Source organism: Anarhichas minor, unplaced genomic scaffold (genome assembly GCF_050575085.1).
Source record: "Anarhichas minor isolate MPS153535 unplaced genomic scaffold, ASM5057508v1 ptg000085l, whole genome shotgun sequence".
Lineage (NCBI taxonomy): Eukaryota > Metazoa > Chordata > Actinopteri > Perciformes > Anarhichadidae > Anarhichas > Anarhichas minor.
This window is the reverse complement of record NW_027466531.1, coordinates 156,369-179,277: the sequence shown is the minus strand read 5'-3', so window position 1 is coordinate 179,277 and position 22,909 is coordinate 156,369. Positions and strand designations below refer to the sequence as shown.

The following is a 22,909-nucleotide window of genomic DNA, read 5'->3' as shown; positions in this document are numbered from 1 at the left end:
GAAGAAGAGATGCATACAAAGATGTGGGTAACGGTAAAAAGGGAAACAGAATCAATCAATATATCAATATTTTCTTATTATTGGAATGTTAATTAATGAACTGGTTTAGGTTCGTTAACGTTTTAAAATTGACCTACTGTTGTAGGTTTTAAAGAACTATGTGTTGGAGCCAAACTTGCTTACGGCCATACCTCTCTGTTCGTGCCCGATCTCGTCCGATCTCGGAAGCTAAGCAGAGTCGGGCCTGATTAGTACTTGGATGGGAGACCGCCTGGGAATACCAGGTGCTGTAACTTTCTTCACTTTTCTCTCCAAAAGGCAGAGGACACTGCTGCTTTTCACTTGAGGAATATGAGAAAAAGGCAAGATTAAAGAAGAGATGCATTCAAAGATGCATTCAAAGATGTGGGTAACGGTAAAAAGGGAAACAGAATCAATCAATATATCAATATTTTCTTATTATTGGAATGTTAATTAATGAACTGGTTTAGGTTCGTTAACGCTTTAAAATTGACCTACTGTTGTAGGTTTTAAAGAACTATGTGTTGGAGCCAAACTTGCTTACGGCCATACCTCTCTGTTCGTGCCCGATCTCGTCCGATCTCGGAAGCTAAGCAGAGTCGGGCCTGGTTAGTACTTGGATGGGAGACCGCCTGGGAATACCAGGTGCTGTAACTTTCTTCACTTTTCTCTCCAAAAGGCAGAGGACACTGCTGCTTTTCACTTGAGAAATATGAGAAAAAGGCAAGATTAAAGAAGAGATGCATTCAAAGATGCATTCAAAGATGTGGGTAACGGTAAAAAGGGAAACAGAATCAATCAATATATCAATATTTTCTTATTATTGGAATGTTAATTAATGAACTGGTTTAGGTTCGTTAACGTTTTAAAATTGACCTACTGTTGTAGGTTTTAAAGAACTATGTGTTGGAGACAAACTTGCTTACGGCCATACCTCTCTGTTCGTGCCCGATCTCGTCCGATCTCGGAAGCTAAGCAGAGTCGGGCCTGGTTAGTACTTGGATGGGAGACAGCCTGGGAATACCAGGTGCTGTAAGTTTTTTCACTTCTCTCTCCAAAAGGCAGAGGACACTGCTGCTTTTTCACTTGAGAAATATGTGAGAAAAAGGCAAGATTGAAGAAGAGATGCATACAAAGATGTGGGTAACGGTAAAAAGGGAAACAGAATCAATCAATATATCAATATTTTCTTATTATTGGAATGTTAATTAATGAACTGGTTTAGGTTCGTTAACGTTTTAAAATTGACATACTGTTGTAGGTTTTAAAGAACTATGTGTTGGAGCCAAACTTGCTTACGGCCATACCTCTCTGTTCGTGCCCGATCTCGTCCGATCTCGGAAGCTAAGCAGAGTCGGGCCTGGTTAGTACTTGGATGGGAGACCGCCTGGGAATACCAGGTGCTGTAACTTTCTTCACTTTTCTCTCCAAAAGGCAGAGGACACTGCTGCTTTTCACTTGAGGAATATGAGAAAAAGGCAAGATTAAAGAAGAGATGCATTCAAAGATGCATTCAAAGATGTGGGTAACGGTAAAAAGGGAAACAGAATCAATCAATATATCAATATTTTCTTATTATTGGAATGTTAATTAATGAACTGGTTTAGGTTCGTTAACGTTTTAAAATTGACCTACTGTTGTAGGTTTTAAAGAACTATGTGTTGGAGACAAACTTGCTTACGGCCATACCTCTCTGTTCGTGCCCGATCTCGTCCGATCTCGGAAGCTAAGCAGAGTCGGGCCTGGTTAGTACTTGGATGGGAGACAGCCTGGGAATACCAGGTGCTGTAAGTTTTTTCACTTCTCTCTCCAAAAGGCAGAGGACACTGCTGCTTTTTCACTTGAGAAATATGTGAGAAAAAGGCAAGATTGAAGAAGAGATGCATACAAAGATGTGGGTAACGGTAAAAAGGGAAACAGAATCAATCAATATATCAATATTTTCTTATTATTGGAATGTTAATTAATGAACTGGTTTAGGTTCGTTAACGTTTTAAAATTGACCTACTGTTGTAGGTTTTAAAGAACTATGTGTTGGAGACAAACTTGCTTACGGCCATACCTCTCTGTTCGTGCCCGATCTCGTCCGATCTCGGAAGCTAAGCAGAGTCGGGCCTGGTTTGTACTTGGATGGGAGACAGCCTGGGAATACCAGGTGCTGTAAGTTTTTTCACTTCTCTCTCCAAAAGGCAGAGGACACTGCTGCTTTTTCACTTGAGAAATATGTGAGAAAAAGGCAAGATTGAAGAAGAGATGCATACAAAGATGTGGGTAACGGTAAAAAGGGAAACAGAATCAATCAATATATCAATATTTTCTTATTATTGGAATGTTAATTAATGAACTGGTTTAGGTTCGTTAACGTTTTAAAATTGACCTACTGTTGTAGGTTTTAAAGAACTATGTGTTGGAGACAAACTTGCTTACGGCCATACCTCTCTGTTCGTGCCCGATCTCGTCCGATCTCGGAAGCTAAGCAGAGTCGGGCCTGGTTAGTACTTGGATGGGAGACCGCCTGGGAATACCAGGTGCTGTAACTTTCTTCACTTTTCTCTCCAAAAGGCAGAGGACACTGCTGCTTTTCACTTGAGAAACATGAGAAAAAGGCAAGATTAAAGAAGAGATGCATTCAAAGATGTGGGTAACGGTAAAAAGGGAAACAGAATCAATCAATATATCAATATTTTCTTATTATTGGAATGTTAATTAATGAACTGGTTTAGGTTCGTTAACGTTTTAAAATTGACCTACTGTTGTAGGTTTTAAAGAACTATGTGTTGGAGACAAACTTGCTTACGGCCATACCTCTCTGTTCGTGCCCGATCTCGTCCGATCTCGGAAGCTAAGCAGAGTCGGGCCTGGTTAGTACTTGGATGGGAGACAGCCTGGGAATACCAGGTGCTGTAAGTTTTTTCACTTCTCTCTCCAAAAGGCAGAGGACACTGCTGCTTTTTCACTTGAGAAATATGTGAGAAAAAGGCAAGATTGAAGAAGAGATGCATACAAAGATGTGGGTAACGGTAAAAAGGGAAACAGAATCAATCAATATATCAATATTTTCTTATTATTGGAATGTTAATTAATGAACTGGTTTAGGTTCGTTAACGTTTTAAAATTGACCTACTGTTGTAGGTTTTAAAGAACTATGTGTTGGAGACAAACTTGCTTACGGCCATACCTCTCTGATCAGTGCTGATTTGAGACACCTGTGTGAGCTGAGCTGGTGGATCCTGAGAACAGGCACGCTTTTTCCTTCCTCTCCTTTCTTCTCTCTTCTTTGATTTACACATGCAAGCTTTTTTCTAAAAGTTTATTAGTTGGTTTAGTGTACAGTACCCCCGTCAGTTTTTACTGATTGGGGGGAAGTCTTTTGTTTCTCGCTTTTTTGCGACACATCCCCCGCAGTTCTTTTTTCCGAGAGGGGCGCTTTCTTTTTTTTCTCTCAAAATGACGGACTTACAAGTGAACCAGACCTGGACCGATCTGACGACAACCCCTACGGAAAACCCCACCATCCAGACGGAGGTAGAAGCCAGAGAGAAGGAGCTAACTGCAGAAACCCGAGAGTGGACTGCTTTGCAGAACCTCACGGTAAATGTGGAGACGGAGGGCGGCGCATCGATGAGCGCAATGGAACTGATAAGTTATGTGCAGAAACTGTGCGGTGCGCTACTGGCGTGCCGGGTCATCAACCCGAAAAGATTCAAAGTAACAATGAGCCACATAAAAGGTAAAGAACGCCTGATGGAGGGTTTCAAAGTGGGGGACACGAGGGTACACGCGAAAGAGATATCAAATGATGAGCTGGTCGTCTCCTTTTTGCACTTACCTTATTATGTGAGTGACAGGAGCATCCTGGCAAAACTGCTGAGCTGGGGGGTAAAAGCTGTATCCCCGGTGAAGCGAAGAATGTGGCCTGGGTCCAAAGTAACTGACGGCACCCGCTTTGTGAGGGTGAAGTTTAACGACAAGGTCCAGTCCCTCCCGTATTCGACGAAGTTCTCGACGGCGCTGGGTTTTGAGTATTTTCGCGTATTGCATGATAAACAAACGAAGATCTGCAGGATTTGCATGCAGCCTGGACACATACAGAGAGAGTGCCCGCAGTTTTCCTGCCACACCTGCGGGGTTCAGGGGCACTATGCCAGAGAGTGCACAAACAATAAAAAAACTAAAAAATGCACGGATTGCAAGCTGGCACTGGATATTTGCAAGTGCCAGGAGGTGGAGGAGGAGGAGGAGGAGGAGGAGGTGGAGGTGGAAGAGGAAGACATGCAGAGCACTAACGAAACCTCGTACGATGAGTCCGGGGCAGAGGTGGAGTTGTGCAGTGATGACCAGGAGGAAGAAGCAGGAAACGATGAGGCGATACCGGCAACCGGTCAAGAGGGGCTGACCGGAGACAGTGAGGTGGTGCCAGTGGCGGCGGAAGCAGCAGCTGTGGTGCCTGATGCGGCAGCACGAGAGGTGGCGGTGCCAGACACGGCAGCAGCAGCAGCGGCGGAGCCAGGGACGGCAGCGCGAGCGGCAGTGGCATCAGAGGCTACAGCGGTGACAGCAGCGGCGGGGCCAGTGACCACACCCAGCCAGCCTGGCATAGGCGGTGACGTAATACGAGCCAGCGCGGGTCTGCAGGAGCAGAGCCCGGCCAAGCCGAGCAAGGTCCGGGTGTCGAGACTGGCCACGGGGAGAGGGAGAAGCGTGGTGACGAAGGGCCTGGAGGCTGAGGAGCAGCCAAGAGTCTTGCTGCAGTCGGAGATAGGGTCCTCCCTGGACTTTGCTGATGTCTCCAACTTGTCAGTTGACTGTTCCCCCCTGATGCTGCCGGACGCGTCTGACACAGAAATGGACGCAGAACAAGTGCAAACGGTGAGGAAAAGGAATTCTGATTTATTAAAGAAAGGAGGTAATAGGAAGAAAGTGCAAAAAAAATAATGGGAATATCTGTATTTGGGTTTTTGCATCTTTCCTTACTGTTTGCCCTCATGGCTCTGGACTCTTTTTCTATAACTTCATTCAATACGAATGGATTCAAAAACATACTGAAGATCCAAGCAGTTTTAGAGAAATATAAGCATGCTGACTTTCTCTGCCTTCAGGAAACTGGGTGGGATCAGGATACTGTAAAGTGTGTACAAAAAATGTGGAGTGGAGAAGTTCAGGCTCAGGAGGGAGCTGGGAGAGCTAGGAGGGTAGCTCTTTTAATCAATAAGAATCACAGCAATAACAGCAAGGTAATTTATAAAGCCGATGATGGCAAATGCCTAATAATTGACTGTTTATTCAATAATGAAGTAATCAGACTTATAAACATCCACGCTCCAAACATAGAAGAAGATCGCAGGATCTTCTTCAAAAGCTTGGATAAATGGATTAACAATAAAACCATCCTACTGGGGGATTTTAACACCACTTTGAGCAATAGCGACAGCTCCCATGACAAATGCAAATGTGACACCAGTAGAACAGCTTTAAAAGATCTTATGACGAATAAAAACATGGTCGACGCATGGCGTGTGGTGAACCCTGGGTCGAGAGTCTATTCCAGAAGGCAGGTTGTGTTGGGTGTTTTAAAGCAGTCCCGTATAGACCTGGTCCTGGTGGCCTCTGGCCTAGTGAAAAAAGCCTCGGGTGTAAAGTACACCTTTAATACTTGGAGCGATCATGCATATGTTGACCTAAAGCTAGGTGATAATACCGGAAAAAGGGGAAAAAGCACTTGGTGCTTTAACAATAGCTTGTTAGAGGACAAAGAATATAAAGAAAAGATAACCAAATTTCTGACCCAATGTGCCTATGACGTTCCTTTTGTGGAAAATAAAATCACATTTTGGGATGAAATTAAATTAAGAATAAAAAAAGTCACTATAAAGTATAGTAGGGACAAAAATTGGGTCAAGAAGAGAGAGGAGAGTATATTAAATGAACTACTAAATATAGAAATAGATAGAATGGAGCTAAACAACAGCCATAATAGCGAGAAGTACGAGCTTTATAGAGCTAAACTAGCAGGAATTGAGGCCCACCGTTGCAAGGGTGCTGCGGTCAGAAGTAGGTCTCTTTTCCTGTTAGAGGGGGAAAAAAGCACGGCTTTCTTTTTAGGACTGGAGAGAGCAACTCAGGAAAAGCAATTCATTGCAGAACTAAAAGATGACAATAATAAAACTTTTACGGAAAACAGTGACTTATTGAGGCTAGCTCATAGTTACTATAGCTGTCTGTACAAAGGGCAATGCCCAAAAGAACCTCACATACAGCAGCTAACAAATCAGGTTAAAATTCAGATCAGTGATAACGACAAAACATTTTGTGACTCACCTACCACAACCGGGGAGATAGAGGCAGCGATACAGGGGCTTAAAAAGAACAAAAGTCCTGGATCAGATGGCCTCACTGCGGATTTCTATTGCTGCTTTTCTGAGTTGCTCTCTCCAGTCCTGTTGAAAGTTCTGGAGGAAATGGAGGTACAAAATGATACCTCGAAGACAGTGACCGAAGGTATAATTACGTTGATTTATAAAAAAAAAGGTACAAAAGATGAACTTAAATTCTATAGACCAATTAGTCTCCTAAATACGGACTATAAAATATTTGCAAAAGTGCTCGCAAATAGACTGAGAGAGGTGATAACAACTGTTGTTTCAGAGACCCAGTCCTACAGTATCCCTGATAGAGACATTAGTGATAACATCATCGCAGTGAGAGATATCGTCGATAAAATGTCTGAAGAGGGGGGGTGCATATTGGGCATAGACCTCGAAAAAGCCTTTGATAGAGTAGAACAGGTTTTTATGTGGGAGGTACTGAAGAGCTATGGGTTTGGCGCGGGTTTTATTAACCGGGTTAAGCTCCTCTACAAAAGAGCGGAGAGCAGAATAAAAGTAAATGGATTCCTCACGGAGCCTGTGGTGCTAGGACGCTCCATCAGACAGGGGTGTCCCCTGTCGGCCTTACTCTACAGTCTGGTAGCAGAGCCCCTAGCTCTTAGCATCACGAGTGACAACAGCATTGAGGGTTTTAAAACTGAGGGTAACAAAATGGTTAAGGTCATACAATATGCGGACGATATTAATATATTTATTAAAAACACGTCCTACATTGAACAGGTAATGACCCATATCGCAAACTATGAAAGGGCGTCTGGGGCAAAAATAAACATAACAAAATCTGAGCTTATGATCTTTAACGGAGATAAGGTGGACGCCGCTAAATGGGGCTTTAAAATCACAGATGACGAAAGGAAAATACTTGGTATTTATATAGGTAAAGATAGCATTAAAGCTAGAGACCGGAACTGGCAAGAGCTTCTAATAAGAATACGTAATACCTGTAACCTGTGGAAGGCCCGAGGGCTGACCATAAGAGGGAAGGTAATCGTATCTAATGCTCTAATTCTGTCCAAAATGAATCACATTTTGGGGTCTTGCGAGCTGCCGAGTTGGGCTTTAAATTCTTTAAACAGCGTGATCTCTTCTTTCTTGTGGAAGGCGCAGGGCAATATGATCGCTCGTAAGACTTTAATCGCAAAAAAAAGGGAGGGGGGCTTAGACCTGATTGACATAAGTGCAAAAAGAGATGCACTTAGGGTTAAATTGATAGGCCGGTTTTTGGATTCGAAGAGGCAGCACCCATGGAAAGATACCTTGGCAGGTCTCCTGGCAAAGTATGGTGAGAGGAGCAGCTACAATTTGTACGCCTTCTCTCCCAGAAATGTCACAGGAGGCTTTCCGGGGTTCTACCGTGAAGTGCTGGAGGCTTGGGACAAATTTCTGCCCCACCTTAGACCTGACGTAGAATATAAAGAGCATGTGATTCGGTTGCCTTTCCTAAATTCGCCCTTCTTCTCCCACAAAGGCAGACCCCTAGCGTCTAAGGCCCTCCGTGAGGCGGGCCTGACAACGCTGGGGGGCGTCTGTGGGAGAGGGGGTGAATTTTTATTTTTTGATAAAAACAAAACACTTATGGGACTGAAGAGGGCGGGAGGGGCGTTCAAAACTAAACAAATAATGGACTTAGGGATGAGCATCACCCAAGGGGTGGAAAAAAGTTGGCGTACGCTGACTTCTCGTGGTATTCTGATGCAGGATGATGCTGTGAATTTCCTCCTGTGCCAAGGGGCGAAGTCCACTCCACTTCCTCAAATAAAGACTAAAGTTATTTATGATATTTTGATTCAAAAGCTGATTAAAAGACCCGCAGCAGAACTTAGATGGGCAGCCATATTCCCCACCAAAACTGTAACATCCATTTGGTGCAACCTGGCAATACCTTTTTTATCGCATACAGTATTTAACACGGACTTTAAACTGAGGCACAGGAGGTTCTACACTAGCATTGTCCTGCATCAGATACACAAGCTGAAATTTCAGCGGCTTTGCCCAGTCTGTGGACTGGAGGACGAGGATTTCGAGCACCTCATACTGAGATGTGGTGCTCTTAGTGGTTTTAAAACATATGTCTGTCAGTTTTTAAAAACTGGCTGTGGTGCTACTGCGGCGCAACTGACAGAGTGGGACTGGGTGTGGCTCTTCGGCCTCCCCAGGCAGGGCAGAGGGGGCATTACGATGCAGGTGAACACGCTCCTCGCTTTCGCCAGGCATGCAGCAGTCCTAAGGAGGAATTATGCGTTGTTTGAAAGTAAACAAGTGAATGTAAAAGAACTCTTCAAAAATCTTTTGAAGGCTCACTTGGGACTGCTGCACGCCTGTAGGGAGGAGGTGTTCACCGAGCTGTTCATTAGTAGAACAGCTTTGTGTAAGGTTGGGGAGGGTGGGGGTCTGGTTTTTAATTTCTGAGGGTTAGTATAGTGGGGTGTTTTTTGGGTTTTGTTGATTGGTTTGTGCGGGTTTAGGTGTGTTGTATGATTAAATAAACGTTTTGATTGTAAATATGTTTAAACTAATTTTGGGGTGTATTTTTGTTCATCTTTTGTCATTTGTTGTAAGTAAAAACAGCTATCTGTCAGTTAATTTATGGGGCGGTTTCATTTTATTGATTGGGTTTGCGGGTTTGGGTAAATGTCAAGTATCTGAAATCTAATTTAGAACTTTCTTTTGAGGGTTTATTTCTACCTTATTTGTTAAATAGCCAATGGCTGTTTTGAAAAAAAAAAAAGAAAAAAAAAAAAGGAGTTTGTGTTTGAATGTGTGCAAAAATTTAACATGTTGTATTTTTGATAATAAAAACAAGAGAAAAAAAAATTCGTACCCGATCTCGTCCGATCTCGGAAGCTAAGCAGAGTCGGGCCTGGTTAGTACTTGGATGGGAGACCGCCTGGGAATACCAGGTGCTGTAACTTTCTTCACTTTTCTCTCCAAAAGGCAGAGGACACTGCTGCTTTTCACTTGAGAAATATGAGAAAAAGGCAAGATTAAAGAAGAGATGCATTCAAAGATGCATTCAAAGATGTGGGTAACGGTAAAAAGGGAAACAGAATCAATCAATATATCAATATTTTCTTATTATTGGAATGTTAATTAATGAACTGGTTTAGGTTCGTTAACGTTTTAAAATTGACCTACTGTTGTAGGTTTTAAAGAACTATGTGTTGGAGACAAACTTGCTTACGGCCATACCTCTCTGTTCGTGCCCGATCTCGTCCGATCTCGGAAGCTAAGCAGAGTCGGGCCTGGTTAGTACTTGGATGGGAGACAGCCTGGGAATACCAGGTGCTGTAAGTTTTTTCACTTCTCTCTCCAAAAGGCAGAGGACACTGCTGCTTTTTCACTTGAGAAATATGTGAGAAAAAGGCAAGATTGAAGAAGAGATGCATACAAAGATGTGGGTAACGGTAAAAAGGGAAACAGAATCAATCAATATATCAATATTTTCTTATTATTGGAATGTTAATTAATGAACTGGTTTAGGTTCGTTAACGTTTTAAAATTGACCTACTGTTGTAGGTTTTAAAGAACTATGTGTTGGAGCCAAACTTGCTTACGGCCATACCTCTCTGTTCGTGCCCGATCTCGTCCGATCTCGGAAGCTAAGCAGAGTCGGGCCTGATTAGTACTTGGATGGGAGACCGCCTGGGAATACCAGGTGCTGTAACTTTCTTCACTTTTCTCTCCAAAAGGCAGAGGACACTGCTGCTTTTCACTTGAGGAATATGAGAAAAAGGCAAGATTAAAGAAGAGATGCATTCAAAGATGCATTCAAAGATGTGGGTAACGGTAAAAAGGGAAACAGAATCAATCAATATATCAATATTTTCTTATTATTGGAATGTTAATTAATGAACTGGTTTAGGTTCGTTAACGCTTTAAAATTGACCTACTGTTGTAGGTTTTAAAGAACTATGTGTTGGAGCCAAACTTGCTTACGGCCATACCTCTCTGTTCGTGCCCGATCTCGTCCGATCTCGGAAGCTAAGCAGAGTCGGGCCTGGTTAGTACTTGGATGGGAGACCGCCTGGGAATACCAGGTGCTGTAACTTTCTTCACTTTTCTCTCCAAAAGGCAGAGGACACTGCTGCTTTTCACTTGAGAAATATGAGAAAAAGGCAAGATTAAAGAAGAGATGCATTCAAAGATGCATTCAAAGATGTGGGTAACGGTAAAAAGGGAAACAGAATCAATCAATATATCAATATTTTCTTATTATTGGAATGTTAATTAATGAACTGGTTTAGGTTCGTTAACGTTTTAAAATTGACCTACTGTTGTAGGTTTTAAAGAACTATGTGTTGGAGACAAACTTGCTTACGGCCATACCTCTCTGTTCGTGCCCGATCTCGTCCGATCTCGGAAGCTAAGCAGAGTCGGGCCTGGTTAGTACTTGGATGGGAGACAGCCTGGGAATACCAGGTGCTGTAAGTTTTTTCACTTCTCTCTCCAAAAGGCAGAGGACACTGCTGCTTTTTCACTTGAGAAATATGTGAGAAAAAGGCAAGATTGAAGAAGAGATGCATACAAAGATGTGGGTAACGGTAAAAAGGGAAACAGAATCAATCAATATATCAATATTTTCTTATTATTGGAATGTTAATTAATGAACTGGTTTAGGTTCGTTAACGTTTTAAAATTGACATACTGTTGTAGGTTTTAAAGAACTATGTGTTGGAGCCAAACTTGCTTACGGCCATACCTCTCTGTTCGTGCCCGATCTCGTCCGATCTCGGAAGCTAAGCAGAGTCGGGCCTGGTTAGTACTTGGATGGGAGACCGCCTGGGAATACCAGGTGCTGTAACTTTCTTCACTTTTCTCTCCAAAAGGCAGAGGACACTGCTGCTTTTCACTTGAGGAATATGAGAAAAAGGCAAGATTAAAGAAGAGATGCATTCAAAGATGCATTCAAAGATGTGGGTAACGGTAAAAAGGGAAACAGAATCAATCAATATATCAATATTTTCTTATTATTGGAATGTTAATTAATGAACTGGTTTAGGTTCGTTAACGTTTTAAAATTGACCTACTGTTGTAGGTTTTAAAGAACTATGTGTTGGAGACAAACTTGCTTACGGCCATACCTCTCTGTTCGTGCCCGATCTCGTCCGATCTCGGAAGCTAAGCAGAGTCGGGCCTGGTTAGTACTTGGATGGGAGACAGCCTGGGAATACCAGGTGCTGTAAGTTTTTTCACTTCTCTCTCCAAAAGGCAGAGGACACTGCTGCTTTTTCACTTGAGAAATATGTGAGAAAAAGGCAAGATTGAAGAAGAGATGCATACAAAGATGTGGGTAACGGTAAAAAGGGAAACAGAATCAATCAATATATCAATATTTTCTTATTATTGGAATGTTAATTAATGAACTGGTTTAGGTTCGTTAACGTTTTAAAATTGACCTACTGTTGTAGGTTTTAAAGAACTATGTGTTGGAGACAAACTTGCTTACGGCCATACCTCTCTGTTCGTGCCCGATCTCGTCCGATCTCGGAAGCTAAGCAGAGTCGGGCCTGGTTAGTACTTGGATGGGAGACAGCCTGGGAATACCAGGTGCTGTAAGTTTTTTCACTTCTCTCTCCAAAAGGCAGAGGACACTGCTGCTTTTTCACTTGAGAAATATGTGAGAAAAAGGCAAGATTGAAGAAGAGATGCATACAAAGATGTGGGTAACGGTAAAAAGGGAAACAGAATCAATCAATATATCAATATTTTCTTATTATTGGAATGTTAATTAATGAACTGGTTTAGGTTCGTTAACGTTTTAAAATTGACCTACTGTTGTAGGTTTTAAAGAACTATGTGTTGGAGACAAACTTGCTTACGGCCATACCTCTCTGTTCGTGCCCGATCTCGTCCGATCTCGGAAGCTAAGCAGAGTCGGGCCTGGTTTGTACTTGGATGGGGGACAGCCTGGGAATACCAGGTGCTGTAAGTTTTTTCACTTCTCTCTCCAAAAGGCAGAGGACACTGCTGCTTTTTCACTTGAGAAATATGTGAGAAAAAGGCAAGATTGAAGAAGAGATGCATACAAAGATGTGGGTAACGGTAAAAAGGGAAACAGAATCAATCAATATATCAATATTTTCTTATTATTGGAATGTTAATTAATGAACTGGTTTAGGTTCGTTAACGTTTTAAAATTGACCTACTGTTGTAGGTTTTAAAGAACTATGTGTTGGAGACAAACTTGCTTACGGCCATACCTCTCTGTTCGTGCCCGATCTCGTCCGATCTCGGAAGCTAAGCAGAGTCGGGCCTGGTTAGTACTTGGATGGGAGACCGCCTGGGAATACCAGGTGCTGTAACTTTCTTCACTTTTCTCTCCAAAAGGCAGAGGACACTGCTGCTTTTCACTTGAGAAACATGAGAAAAAGGCAAGATTAAAGAAGAGATGCATACAAAGATGTGGGTAACGGTAAAAAGGGAAACAGAATCAATCAATATATCAATATTTTCTTATTATTGGAATGTTAATTAATGAACTGGTTTAGGTTCGTTAACGTTTTAAAATTGACCTACTGTTGTAGGTTTTAAAGAACTATGTGTTGGAGACAAACTTGCTTACGGCCATACCTCTCTGTTCGTGCCCGATCTCGTCCGATCTCGGAAGCTAAGCAGAGTCGGGCCTGGTTTGTACTTGGATGGGGGACAGCCTGGGAATACCAGGTGCTGTAAGTTTTTTCACTTCTCTCTCCAAAAGGCAGAGGACACTGCTGCTTTTTCACTTGAGAAATATGTGAGAAAAAGGCAAGATTGAAGAAGAGATGCATACAAAGATGTGGGTAACGGTAAAAAGGGAAACAGAATCAATCAATATATCAATATTTTCTTATTATTGGAATGTTAATTAATGAACTGGTTTAGGTTCGTTAACGTTTTAAAATTGACCTACTGTTGTAGGTTTTAAAGAACTATGTGTTGGAGACAAACTTGCTTACGGCCATACCTCTCTGTTCGTGCCCGATCTCGTCCGATCTCGGAAGCTAAGCAGAGTCGGGCCTGGTTAGTACTTGGATGGGAGACCGCCTGGGAATACCAGGTGCTGTAACTTTCTTCACTTTTCTCTCCAAAAGGCAGAGGACACTGCTGCTTTTCACTTGAGAAACATGAGAAAAAGGCAAGATTAAAGAAGAGATGCATTCAAAGATGTGGGTAACGGTAAAAAGGGAAACAGAATCAATCAATATATCAATATTTTCTTATTATTGGAATGTTAATTAATGAACTGGTTTAGGTTCGTTAACGTTTTAAAATTGACCTACTGTTGTAGGTTTTAAAGAACTATGTGTTGGAGACAAACTTGCTTACGGCCATACCTCTCTGTTCGTGCCCGATCTCGTCCGATCTCGGAAGCTAAGCAGAGTCGGGCCTGGTTAGTACTTGGATGGGAGACAGCCTGGGAATACCAGGTGCTGTAAGTTTTTTCACTTCTCTCTCCAAAAGGCAGAGGACACTGCTGCTTTTTCACTTGAGAAATATGTGAGAAAAAGGCAAGATTGAAGAAGAGATGCATACAAAGATGTGGGTAACGGTAAAAAGGGAAACAGAATCAATCAATATATCAATATTTTCTTATTATTGGAATGTTAATTAATGAACTGGTTTAGGTTCGTTAACGTTTTAAAATTGACCTACTGTTGTAGGTTTTAAAGAACTATGTGTTGGAGACAAACTTGCTTACGGCCATACCTCTCTGTTCGTGCCCGATCTCGGAAGCTATGCAGAGTCGGGCCTGGTTAGTACTTGGATGGGAGACCGCCTGGGAATACCAGGTGCTGTAACTTTCTTCACTTTTCTCTCCAAAAGGCAGAGGACACTGCTGCTTTTCACTTGAGAAATATGAGAAAAAGGCAAGATTAAAGAAGAGATGCATTCAAAGATGCATTCAAAGATGTGGGTAACGGTAAAAAGGGAAACAGAATCAATCAATATATCAATATTTTCTTATTATTGGAATGTTAATTAATGAACTGGTTTAGGTTCGTTAACGTTTTAAAATTGACCTACTGTTGTAGGTTTTAAAGAACTATGTGTTGGAGACAAACTTGCTTACGGCCATACCTCTCTGTTCGTGCCCGATCTCGTCCGATCTCGGAAGCTAAGCAGAGTCGAGCCTGGTTAGTACTTGGATGGGAGACCGCCTGGGAATACCAGGTGCTGTAACTTTCTTCACTTTTCTCTCCAAAAGGCAGAGGACACTGCTGCTTTTCACTTGAGAAATATGAGAAAAAGGCAAGATTAAAGAAGAGATGCATTCAAAGATGCATTCAAAGATGTGGGTAACGGTAAAAAGGGAAACAGAATCAATCAATATATCAATATTTTCTTATTATTGGAATGTTAATTAATGAACTGGTTTAGGTTCGTTAACGTTTTAAAATTGACCTACTGTTGTAGGTTTTAAAGAACTATGTGTTGGAGACAAACTTGCTTACGGCCATACCTCTCTGTTCGTGCCCGATCTCGTCCGATCTCGGAAGCTAAGCAGAGTCGGGCCTGGTTAGTACTTGGATGGGAGACCGCCTGGGAATACCAGGTGCTGTAACTTTCTTCACTTTTCTCTCCAAAAGGCAGAGGACACTGCTGCTTTTCACTTGAGAAATATGAGAAAAAGGCAAGATTAAAGAAGAGATGCATTCAAAGATGCATTCAAAGATGTGGGTAACGGTAAAAAGGGAAACAGAATCAATCAATATATCAATATTTTCTTATTATTGGAATGTTAATTAATGAACTGGTTTAGGTTCGTTAACGTTTTAAAATTGACCTACTGTTGTAGGTTTTAAAGAACTATGTGTTGGAGACAAACTTGCTTACGGCCATACCTCTCTGTTCGTGCCCGATCTCGTCCGATCTCGGAAGCTAAGCAGAGTCGGGCCTGGTTAGTACTTGGATGGGAGACCGCCTGGGAATACCAGGTGCTGTAACTTTCTTCACTTTTCTCTCCAAAAGGCAGAGGACACTGCTGCTTTTCACTTGAGAAATATGAGAAAAAGGCAAGATTAAAGAAGAGATGCATTCAAAGATGCATTCAAAGATGTGGGTAACGGTAAAAAGGGAAACAGAATCAATCAATATATCAATATTTTCTTATTATTGGAATGTTAATTAATGAACTGGTTTAGGTTCGTTAACGTTTTAAAATTGACCTACTGTTGTAGGTTTTAAAGAACTATGTGTTGGAGACAAACTTGCTTACGGCCATACCTCTCTGTTCGTGCCCGATCTCGTCCGATCTCGGAAGCTAAGCAGAGTCGGGCCTGGTTAGTACTTGGATGGGAGACAGCCTGGGAATACCAGGTGCTGTAAGTTTTTTCACTTCTCTCTCCAAAAGGCAGAGGACACTGCTGCTTTTTCACTTGAGAAATATGTGAGAAAAAGGCAAGATTGAAGAAGAGATGCATACAAAGATGTGGGTAACGGTAAAAAGGGAAACAGAATCAATCAATATATCAATATTTTCTTATTATTGGAATGTTAATTAATGAACTGGTTTAGGTTCGTTAACGTTTTAAAATTGACCTACTGTTGTAGGTTTTAAAGAACTATGTGTTGGAGACAAACTTGCTTACGGCCATACCTCTCTGTTCGTGCCCGATCTCGGAAGCTATGCAGAGTCGGGCCTGGTTAGTACTTGGATGGGAGACCGCCTGGGAATACCAGGTGCTGTAACTTTCTTCACTTTTCTCTCCAAAAGGCAGAGGACACTGCTGCTTTTCACTTGAGAAATATGAGAAAAAGGCAAGATTAAAGAAGAGATGCATTCAAAGATGCATTCAAAGATGTGGGTAACGGTAAAAAGGGAAACAGAATCAATCAATATATCAATATTTTCTTATTATTGGAATGTTAATTAATGAACTGGTTTAGGTTCGTTAACGTTTTAAAATTGACCTACTGTTGTAGGTTTTAAAGAACTATGTGTTGGAGACAAACTTGCTTACGGCCATACCTCTCTGTTCGTGCCCGATCTCGTCCGATCTCGGAAGCTAAGCAGAGTCGAGCCTGGTTAGTACTTGGATGGGAGACCGCCTGGGAATACCAGGTGCTGTAACTTTCTTCACTTTTCTCTCCAAAAGGCAGAGGACACTGCTGCTTTTCACTTGAGAAATATGAGAAAAAGGCAAGATTAAAGAAGAGATGCATTCAAAGATGCATTCAAAGATGTGGGTAACGGTAAAAAGGGAAACAGAATCAATCAATATATCAATATTTTCTTATTATTGGAATGTTAATTAATGAACTGGTTTAGGTTCGTTAACGTTTTAAAATTGACCTACTGTTGTAGGTTTTAAAGAACTATGTGTTGGAGACAAACTTGCTTACGGCCATACCTCTCTGTTCGTGCCCGATCTCGTCCGATCTCGGAAGCTAAGCAGAGTCGGGCCTGGTTAGTACTTGGATGGGAGACCGCCTGGGAATACCAGGTGCTGTAACTTTCTTCACTTTTCTCTCCAAAAGGCAGAGGACACTGCTGCTTTTCACTTGAGAAATATGAGAAAAAGGCAAGATTAAAGAAGAGATGCATTCAAAGATGCATTCAAAGATGTGGGTAACGGTAAAAAGGGAAACAGAATCAATCAATATATCAATATTTTCTTATTATTGGAATGTTAATTAATGAACTGGTTTAGGTTCGTTAACGTTTTAAAATTGACCTACTGTTGTAGGTTTTAAAGAACTATGTGTTGGAGACAAACTTGCTTACGGCCATACCTCTCTGTTCGTGCCCGATCTCGTCCGATCTCGGAAGCTAAGCAGAGTCGGGCCTGGTTAGTACTTGGATGGGAGACCGCCTGGGAATACCAGGTGCTGTAACTTTCTTCACTTTTCTCTCCAAAAGGCAGAGGACACTGCTGCTTTTCACTTGAGAAATATGAGAAAAAGGCAAGATTAAAGAAGAGATGCATTCAAAGATGCATTCAAAGATGTGGGTAACGGTAAAAAGGGAAACAGAATCAATCAATATATCAATATTTTCTTATTATTGGAATGTTAATTAATGAACTGGTTTAGGTTCGTTAACGTTTTAAAATTGACCTACTGTTGTAGGTTTTAAAGAACTATGTGTTGGAGACAAACTTGCTTACGGCCATACCTCTCTGTTCGTGCCCGATCTCGTCCGATCTCGGAAGCTAAGCAGAGTCGGGCCTGGTTAGTACTTGGATGGGAGACAGCCTGGGAATACCAGGTGCTGTAAGTTTTTTCACTTCTCTCTCCAAAAGGCAGAGGACACTGCTGCTTTTTCACTTGAGAAATATGTGAGAAAAAGGCAAGATTGAAGAAGAGATGCATACAAAGATGTGGGTAACGGTAAAAAGGGAAACAGAATCAATCAATATATCAATATTTTCTTATTATTGGAATGTTAATTAATGAACTGGTTTAGGTTCGTTAACGTTTTAAAATTGACCTACTGTTGTAGGTTTTAAAGAACTATGTGTTGGAGACAAACTTGCTTACGGCCATACCTCTCTGTTCGTGCCCGATCTCGTCCGATCTCGGAAGCTAAGCAGAGTCGGGCCTGGTTAGTACTTGGATGGGAGACCGCCTGGGAATACCAGGTGCTGTAACTTTCTTCACTTTTCTCTCCAAAAGGCAGAGGACACTGCTGCTTTTCACTTGAGAAATATGAGAAAAAGGCAAGATTAAAGAAGAGATGCATTCAAAGATGCATTCAAAGATGTGGGTAACGGTAAAAAGGGAAACAGAATCAATCAATATATCAATATTTTCTTATTATTGGAATGTTAATTAATGAACTGGTTTAGGTTCGTTAACGTTTTAAAATTGACCCACTGTTGTAGGTTTTAAAATACGTTTCAGGCTTGGAAGAGGCCAAAAGTGGATTTTGTGAAAGTCAACATACTGTAGTTTCAAAAAACTGGCTCAGGTGAGTTGATTTCACTGTTTCATGATGTTTTCATTACAACCTGCTAACCCACCTTTACTGGTTTACGTTACATTCTCAGCCTTTTATGCTCTTAAAATACGTTTCAGGCTTGGAAGAGGCCAAAAGTGGATTTTGTGAAAGTCAACATAGTTTCAAAAAACTGGCTCAGGTCAGTTAATTTCACTGTTTCATGATGTTTTCATTACAACCTGCTTACCCACGTTTACTGGTTTACGGTACATTCTCAGCCTTTTATGCTCTTAAAATACGTTTCAGGCTTGGAAGAGGCCAAAAGTGGATTTTGTGAAAGTCAACATAGTTTCAAAAAACTGGCTCAGGTCAGTTGATTTCACTGTTTCATGATGTTTTCATTACAACCTGCTTACCCACCTTTACTGGTTTACGGTACATTCTCAGCCTTTTATGCTCTTAAAATACGTTTCAGGCTTGGAAGAGGCCAAAAGTGGATTTTGTGAAAGTAAACATAGTTTCAGAAAACTGGCTCAGGGCAGTTGATTTCACTGTTTCATGATGTTTTCATTACAACCTGCTTACCCACCTTTACTGGTTTACGGTACATTCTCAGCCTTTTATGCTCTTAAAATACGTTTCAGGCTTGGAAAAGGCAAAAAGTGGATTTTGTGAAAGTAAACATAGTTTCAAGGATGTTCTTCAAAACACTGGCTCAGGGCAGTTGATTTCATTGTTTCATGATGTTTTCATTAGAACCTGATGCGTACCTACCTTTACTGGTTTAATGTAGCCTTTTATGTTGTTAAAATACGTTTCAGGCTTGAAAGAGTCCAAAAGTGGATTTTGTGAAAGTAAACATAGTTTCAGAAAACTGGCTCAGGGCAGTTGATTTCACTGTTTCATTACAACCTGCTTACCCACCTTTACTGGTTTACGGTACATTCTCAGCCTTTTATGCTCTTAAAATACGTTTCAAGCTTGGAAGAGGCCAAAAGTGGATTTTGTGAAAGTAAACATAGTTTCAAAAAACTGGCTTAGGGCAGTGGATTTCACTGTTTCATGATGTTTTCATTACAACCGGCTTACCCACCTTTACTGGTTTACGGTACATTCTCAGCCTTTTATGCTCTTAAAATACGTTTCAAGCTTGGAAGAGGCCAATAGTGGATTTTGTGAAAGTAAACATAGTTTCAAAAAACTGGCTTAGGGCAGTGGATTTCACAGTTTCATGATGTTTTCATTACAACCTGCTTACCCACCTTTACTGGTTTACGGTACATTCTCAGCCTTTTATGCTCTTAAAATACGTTTCAGGCTTGGAAAAGGCCAAAAGTGGATTTTGTGAAAGTAAACATAGTTTCAAGGATGTTCTTCAAAAAACTGGCTCAGGGCAGTTCAGTTTCATGATGTTTTCATTAGAACCTGATGATTACCCACCTTTACTGGTTTACGGTATATTCTCAGCCTTTTCTGCTCTTAAAATACGTTTGAGGCTTGGAAGAGGCCAAAAGTGGATTTTGTGAAAGTAAACATAGTTTCAGAAAACTGGCTCAGGGCAGTTGATTTCACTGTTTCATGATGTTTTCATTACAACCTGCTTACCCACCTTTACTGGTTTACGGTACATTCTCAGCCTTTTATGCTCTTAAAATACGTTTCAGGCTTGGAAAAGGCAAAAAGTGGATTTTGTGAAAGTAAACATAGTTTCAAGGATGTTCTTCAAAACACTGGCTCAGGGCAGTTGATTTCATTGTTTCATGATGTTTTCATTAGAACCTGATGCGTACCTACCTTTACTGGTTTAATGTAGCCTTTTATGTTGTTAAAATACGTTTCAGGCTTGAAAGAGTCCAAAAGTGGATTTTGTGAAAGTAAACATAGTTTCAGAAAACTGGCTCAGGGCAGTTGATTTCACTGTTTCATTACAACCTGCTTACCCACCTTTACTGGTTTACGGTACATTCTCAGCCTTTTATGCTCTTAAAATACGTTTCAAGCTTGGAAGAGGCCAATAGTGGATTTTGTGAAAGTAAACATAGTTTCAAAAAACTGGCTTAGGGCAGTGGATTTCACTGTTTCATGATGTTTTCATTACAACCTGCTTACCCACCTTTACTGGTTTACGGTACATTCTCAGCCTTTTATGCTCTTAAAATACGTTTCAGACTTGGAAGAGGCCAAAAGTGGATTTTGTGAAAGTCAACATAGTTTCAGAAAACTGGCTCAGGGCAGTTGATTTCACTGTTTCATGATGTTTTCATTACAACCTGCTCACCCACCTTTACTGGTTTACGGTATATTCTCAGCCTTTTCTGCTGAATACGTTTCAGGCTTGGAAAAGGCCAAAAGTGGATTTTGTGAAAGTAAACATAGTTTCAAGGATGTTCTTCAAAAAACTGGCTCAGGGCAGTTCAGTTTCATGATGTTTTCATTAGAACCTGATGATTACCCACCTTTACTGGTTTATGGTATATTCTCAGCCTTTTCTGCTCTTAAAATACGTTTGAGGCTTGGAAGAGGCCAAAAGTGGATTTTGTGAAAGTAAACATAGTTTCAGAAAACTGGCTCAGGGCAGTTGATTTCACTGTTTCATGATGTTTTCATTACAACCTGCTTACCCACCTTTACTGGTTTACGGTACATTCTCAGCCTTTTATGCTCTTAAAATACGTTTCAGACTTGGAAGAGGCCAAAAGTGGATTTTGTGAAAGTCAACATAGTTTCAGAAAACTGGCTCAGGGCAGTTGATTTCACTGTTTCATGATGTTTTCATTACAACCTGCTCACCCACCTTTACTGGTTTACGGTATATTCTCAGCCTTTTCTGCTGAATACGTTTCAGGCTTGGAAAAGGCCAAAAGTGGATTGTGTGAAAGTAAACATAGTTTCAAGGATGTTCTTCAAAAAACTGGCTAAGGGCAGTTCAGTTTCATGATGTTTTCATTAGAACCTGATGATTACCCACCTTTACTGGTTTACGGTATATTCTCAGCCTTTTCTGCTCTTAAAATACGTTTGAGGCTTGGAAGAGGCCAAAAGTGGATTTTGTGAAAGTAAACATAGTTTCAGAAAACTGGCTCAGGGCAGTTGATTTCACTGTTTCATGATGTTTTCATTACAACCTGCTTACCCACCTTTACTGGTTTACGGTACATTCTCAGCCTTTTATGCTCTTAAAATACGTTTCAGGCTTGGAAAAGGCAAAAAGTGGATTTTGTGAAAGTAAACATAGTTTCAAGGATGTTCTTCAAAACACTGGCTCAGGGCAGTTGATTTCATTGTTTCATGATGTTTTCATTAGAACCTGATGCGTACCTACCTTTACTGGTTTAATGTAGCCTTTTATGTTGTTAAAATACGTTTCAGGCTTGAAAGAGTCCAAAAGTGGATTTTGTGAAAGTAAACATAGTTTCAGAAAACTGGCTCAGGGCAGTTGATTTCACTGTTTCATTACAACCTGCTTACCCACCTTTACTGGTTTACGGTACATTCTCAGCCTTTTATGCTCTTAAAATACGTTTCAAGCTTGGAAGAGGCCAAAAGTGGATTTTGTGAAAGTAAACATAGTTTCAAAAAACTGGCTTAGGGCAGTGGATTTCACTCATTCATGATGTTTTCATTACAACCGGCTTACCCACCTTTACTGGTTTACGGTACATTCTCAGCCTTTTATGCTCTTAAAATATGTTTCAAGCTTTGGAAGAGGCCAATAGTGGATTTTGTGAAAGTAAACATAGTTTCAAAAAACTGGCTTAGGGCAGTGGATTTCACTGTTTCATGATGTTTTCATTACAACCTGCTTACCCACCTTTACTGGTTTACGGTATATTCTCAGCCTTTTCTGCTGAATACGTTTCAGGCTTGGAAAAGGCCAAAAGTGGATTTTGTGAAAGTAAACATGGTTTCAAGGATGTTCTTCAAAAAACTGGCTCAGGGCAGTTCAGTTTCATGATGTTTTCATTAGAACCTGATGATTACCCACCTTTACTGGTTTACGGTATATTCTCAGCCTTTTCTGCTCTTAAAATACGTTTGAGGCTTGGAAGAGGCCAAAAGTGGATTTTGTGAAAGTAAACATAGTTTCAGAAAACTGGCTCAGGGCAGTTGATTTCATTGTTTCATGATGTTTTCATTAGAACCTGATGCGTACCCACCTTTACTGGTTTAATGTAGCCTTTTTTGCTCTTAAAATACGTTTCAGGCTTGGAGGAGGCCAAAAGTGGATTTTGTGAAAGTCAACATAGTTTCAGAAAACTGGCTCAGGGCAGTTGATTTCACTGTTTCATGATGTTTTCATTACAACCTGCTTACACACATTTATTGGTTTACGGTACATTCTCAGCCTTTTCTGCTCTTAAAATACGTTTGAGGCTTGGAAGAGGCCAAAAGTGGATTTTGTGAAAGTAAACATAGTTTCAGAAAACTGGCTCAGGGCAGTTGATTTCACTGTTTCATGATGTTTTCATTACAACCTGCTTACCCACCTTTACTGGTTTACGGTACATTCTCAGCCTTTTATGCTCTTAAAATACGTTTCAGGCTTGGAAAAGGCCAAAAGTGGATTTTGTGAAAGTAAACATAGTTTCAAGGATGTTCTTCAAAACACTGGCTCAGGGCAGTTGATTTCATTGTTTCATGA

General features: G+C 41.0%; 29 non-coding genes and 2 pseudogenes across 29 annotated transcripts; all 31 read left to right on the top strand.

Moving 5' to 3' along the window:
• Positions 1-177: 177 nt before the first annotated feature.
• On the top strand, positions 178-296 carry LOC142938450 (5S ribosomal RNA). The gene has a single exon (XR_012949638.1). It is a non-coding gene; the product is annotated as a 5S ribosomal RNA (ribosomal RNA).
• Positions 297-559: 263 nt separating this feature from the next.
• On the top strand, positions 560-678 carry LOC142938414 (5S ribosomal RNA). Its single transcript, XR_012949603.1, has one exon. It is a non-coding gene; the product is annotated as a 5S ribosomal RNA (ribosomal RNA).
• Positions 679-941: 263 nt separating this feature from the next.
• Positions 942-1,060, top strand: LOC142938376 (5S ribosomal RNA). Its single transcript, XR_012949569.1, has one exon. It is a non-coding gene; the product is annotated as a 5S ribosomal RNA (ribosomal RNA).
• A 254-nt stretch (positions 1,061-1,314) lies between these two features.
• On the top strand, positions 1,315-1,433 carry LOC142938413 (5S ribosomal RNA). Its single transcript, XR_012949602.1, has one exon. It is a non-coding gene; the product is annotated as a 5S ribosomal RNA (ribosomal RNA).
• A 263-nt stretch (positions 1,434-1,696) lies between these two features.
• Positions 1,697-1,815, top strand: LOC142938374 (5S ribosomal RNA). The gene has a single exon (XR_012949567.1). It is a non-coding gene; the product is annotated as a 5S ribosomal RNA (ribosomal RNA).
• A 254-nt stretch (positions 1,816-2,069) lies between these two features.
• LOC142938394 (5S ribosomal RNA) lies at positions 2,070-2,188 on the top strand. The gene has a single exon (XR_012949586.1). It is a non-coding gene; the product is annotated as a 5S ribosomal RNA (ribosomal RNA).
• A 254-nt stretch (positions 2,189-2,442) lies between these two features.
• On the top strand, positions 2,443-2,561 carry LOC142938411 (5S ribosomal RNA). The gene has a single exon (XR_012949601.1). It is a non-coding gene; the product is annotated as a 5S ribosomal RNA (ribosomal RNA).
• Positions 2,562-2,812: 251 nt separating this feature from the next.
• LOC142938373 (5S ribosomal RNA) lies at positions 2,813-2,931 on the top strand. The gene has a single exon (XR_012949566.1). It is a non-coding gene; the product is annotated as a 5S ribosomal RNA (ribosomal RNA).
• Positions 2,932-9,582: 6,651 nt separating this feature from the next.
• On the top strand, positions 9,583-9,701 carry LOC142938372 (5S ribosomal RNA). The gene has a single exon (XR_012949565.1). It is a non-coding gene; the product is annotated as a 5S ribosomal RNA (ribosomal RNA).
• Positions 9,702-9,955: 254 nt separating this feature from the next.
• Positions 9,956-10,074, top strand: LOC142938449 (5S ribosomal RNA). Its single transcript, XR_012949637.1, has one exon. It is a non-coding gene; the product is annotated as a 5S ribosomal RNA (ribosomal RNA).
• A 263-nt stretch (positions 10,075-10,337) lies between these two features.
• On the top strand, positions 10,338-10,456 carry LOC142938410 (5S ribosomal RNA). The gene has a single exon (XR_012949600.1). It is a non-coding gene; the product is annotated as a 5S ribosomal RNA (ribosomal RNA).
• Positions 10,457-10,719: 263 nt separating this feature from the next.
• On the top strand, positions 10,720-10,838 carry LOC142938371 (5S ribosomal RNA). The gene has a single exon (XR_012949564.1). It is a non-coding gene; the product is annotated as a 5S ribosomal RNA (ribosomal RNA).
• Positions 10,839-11,092: 254 nt separating this feature from the next.
• On the top strand, positions 11,093-11,211 carry LOC142938398 (5S ribosomal RNA). Its single transcript, XR_012949590.1, has one exon. It is a non-coding gene; the product is annotated as a 5S ribosomal RNA (ribosomal RNA).
• Positions 11,212-11,474: 263 nt separating this feature from the next.
• LOC142938370 (5S ribosomal RNA) lies at positions 11,475-11,593 on the top strand. The gene has a single exon (XR_012949563.1). It is a non-coding gene; the product is annotated as a 5S ribosomal RNA (ribosomal RNA).
• A 254-nt stretch (positions 11,594-11,847) lies between these two features.
• On the top strand, positions 11,848-11,966 carry LOC142938457 (5S ribosomal RNA). The gene has a single exon (XR_012949645.1). It is a non-coding gene; the product is annotated as a 5S ribosomal RNA (ribosomal RNA).
• A 254-nt stretch (positions 11,967-12,220) lies between these two features.
• On the top strand, positions 12,221-12,339 carry LOC142938400 (5S ribosomal RNA). Its single transcript, XR_012949592.1, has one exon. It is a non-coding gene; the product is annotated as a 5S ribosomal RNA (ribosomal RNA).
• A 254-nt stretch (positions 12,340-12,593) lies between these two features.
• On the top strand, positions 12,594-12,712 carry LOC142938387 (5S ribosomal RNA). Its single transcript, XR_012949579.1, has one exon. It is a non-coding gene; the product is annotated as a 5S ribosomal RNA (ribosomal RNA).
• Positions 12,713-12,963: 251 nt separating this feature from the next.
• On the top strand, positions 12,964-13,082 carry LOC142938399 (5S ribosomal RNA). Its single transcript, XR_012949591.1, has one exon. It is a non-coding gene; the product is annotated as a 5S ribosomal RNA (ribosomal RNA).
• A 254-nt stretch (positions 13,083-13,336) lies between these two features.
• Positions 13,337-13,455, top strand: LOC142938375 (5S ribosomal RNA). Its single transcript, XR_012949568.1, has one exon. It is a non-coding gene; the product is annotated as a 5S ribosomal RNA (ribosomal RNA).
• Positions 13,456-13,706: 251 nt separating this feature from the next.
• Positions 13,707-13,825, top strand: LOC142938456 (5S ribosomal RNA). The gene has a single exon (XR_012949644.1). It is a non-coding gene; the product is annotated as a 5S ribosomal RNA (ribosomal RNA).
• Positions 13,826-14,079: 254 nt separating this feature from the next.
• LOC142938409 (5S ribosomal RNA) lies at positions 14,080-14,188 on the top strand (annotated as a pseudogene).
• Positions 14,189-14,451: 263 nt separating this feature from the next.
• Positions 14,452-14,570, top strand: LOC142938397 (5S ribosomal RNA). The gene has a single exon (XR_012949589.1). It is a non-coding gene; the product is annotated as a 5S ribosomal RNA (ribosomal RNA).
• A 263-nt stretch (positions 14,571-14,833) lies between these two features.
• LOC142938452 (5S ribosomal RNA) lies at positions 14,834-14,952 on the top strand. Its single transcript, XR_012949640.1, has one exon. It is a non-coding gene; the product is annotated as a 5S ribosomal RNA (ribosomal RNA).
• Positions 14,953-15,215: 263 nt separating this feature from the next.
• LOC142938440 (5S ribosomal RNA) lies at positions 15,216-15,334 on the top strand. The gene has a single exon (XR_012949629.1). It is a non-coding gene; the product is annotated as a 5S ribosomal RNA (ribosomal RNA).
• Positions 15,335-15,597: 263 nt separating this feature from the next.
• Positions 15,598-15,716, top strand: LOC142938455 (5S ribosomal RNA). The gene has a single exon (XR_012949643.1). It is a non-coding gene; the product is annotated as a 5S ribosomal RNA (ribosomal RNA).
• Positions 15,717-15,970: 254 nt separating this feature from the next.
• On the top strand, positions 15,971-16,079 carry LOC142938408 (5S ribosomal RNA; annotated as a pseudogene).
• Positions 16,080-16,342: 263 nt separating this feature from the next.
• Positions 16,343-16,461, top strand: LOC142938396 (5S ribosomal RNA). Its single transcript, XR_012949588.1, has one exon. It is a non-coding gene; the product is annotated as a 5S ribosomal RNA (ribosomal RNA).
• A 263-nt stretch (positions 16,462-16,724) lies between these two features.
• Positions 16,725-16,843, top strand: LOC142938429 (5S ribosomal RNA). Its single transcript, XR_012949618.1, has one exon. It is a non-coding gene; the product is annotated as a 5S ribosomal RNA (ribosomal RNA).
• Positions 16,844-17,106: 263 nt separating this feature from the next.
• LOC142938418 (5S ribosomal RNA) lies at positions 17,107-17,225 on the top strand. Its single transcript, XR_012949607.1, has one exon. It is a non-coding gene; the product is annotated as a 5S ribosomal RNA (ribosomal RNA).
• Positions 17,226-17,488: 263 nt separating this feature from the next.
• On the top strand, positions 17,489-17,607 carry LOC142938454 (5S ribosomal RNA). The gene has a single exon (XR_012949642.1). It is a non-coding gene; the product is annotated as a 5S ribosomal RNA (ribosomal RNA).
• A 254-nt stretch (positions 17,608-17,861) lies between these two features.
• Positions 17,862-17,980, top strand: LOC142938368 (5S ribosomal RNA). The gene has a single exon (XR_012949562.1). It is a non-coding gene; the product is annotated as a 5S ribosomal RNA (ribosomal RNA).
• The last annotated feature ends 4,929 nt before the right edge of the window (positions 17,981-22,909 follow it).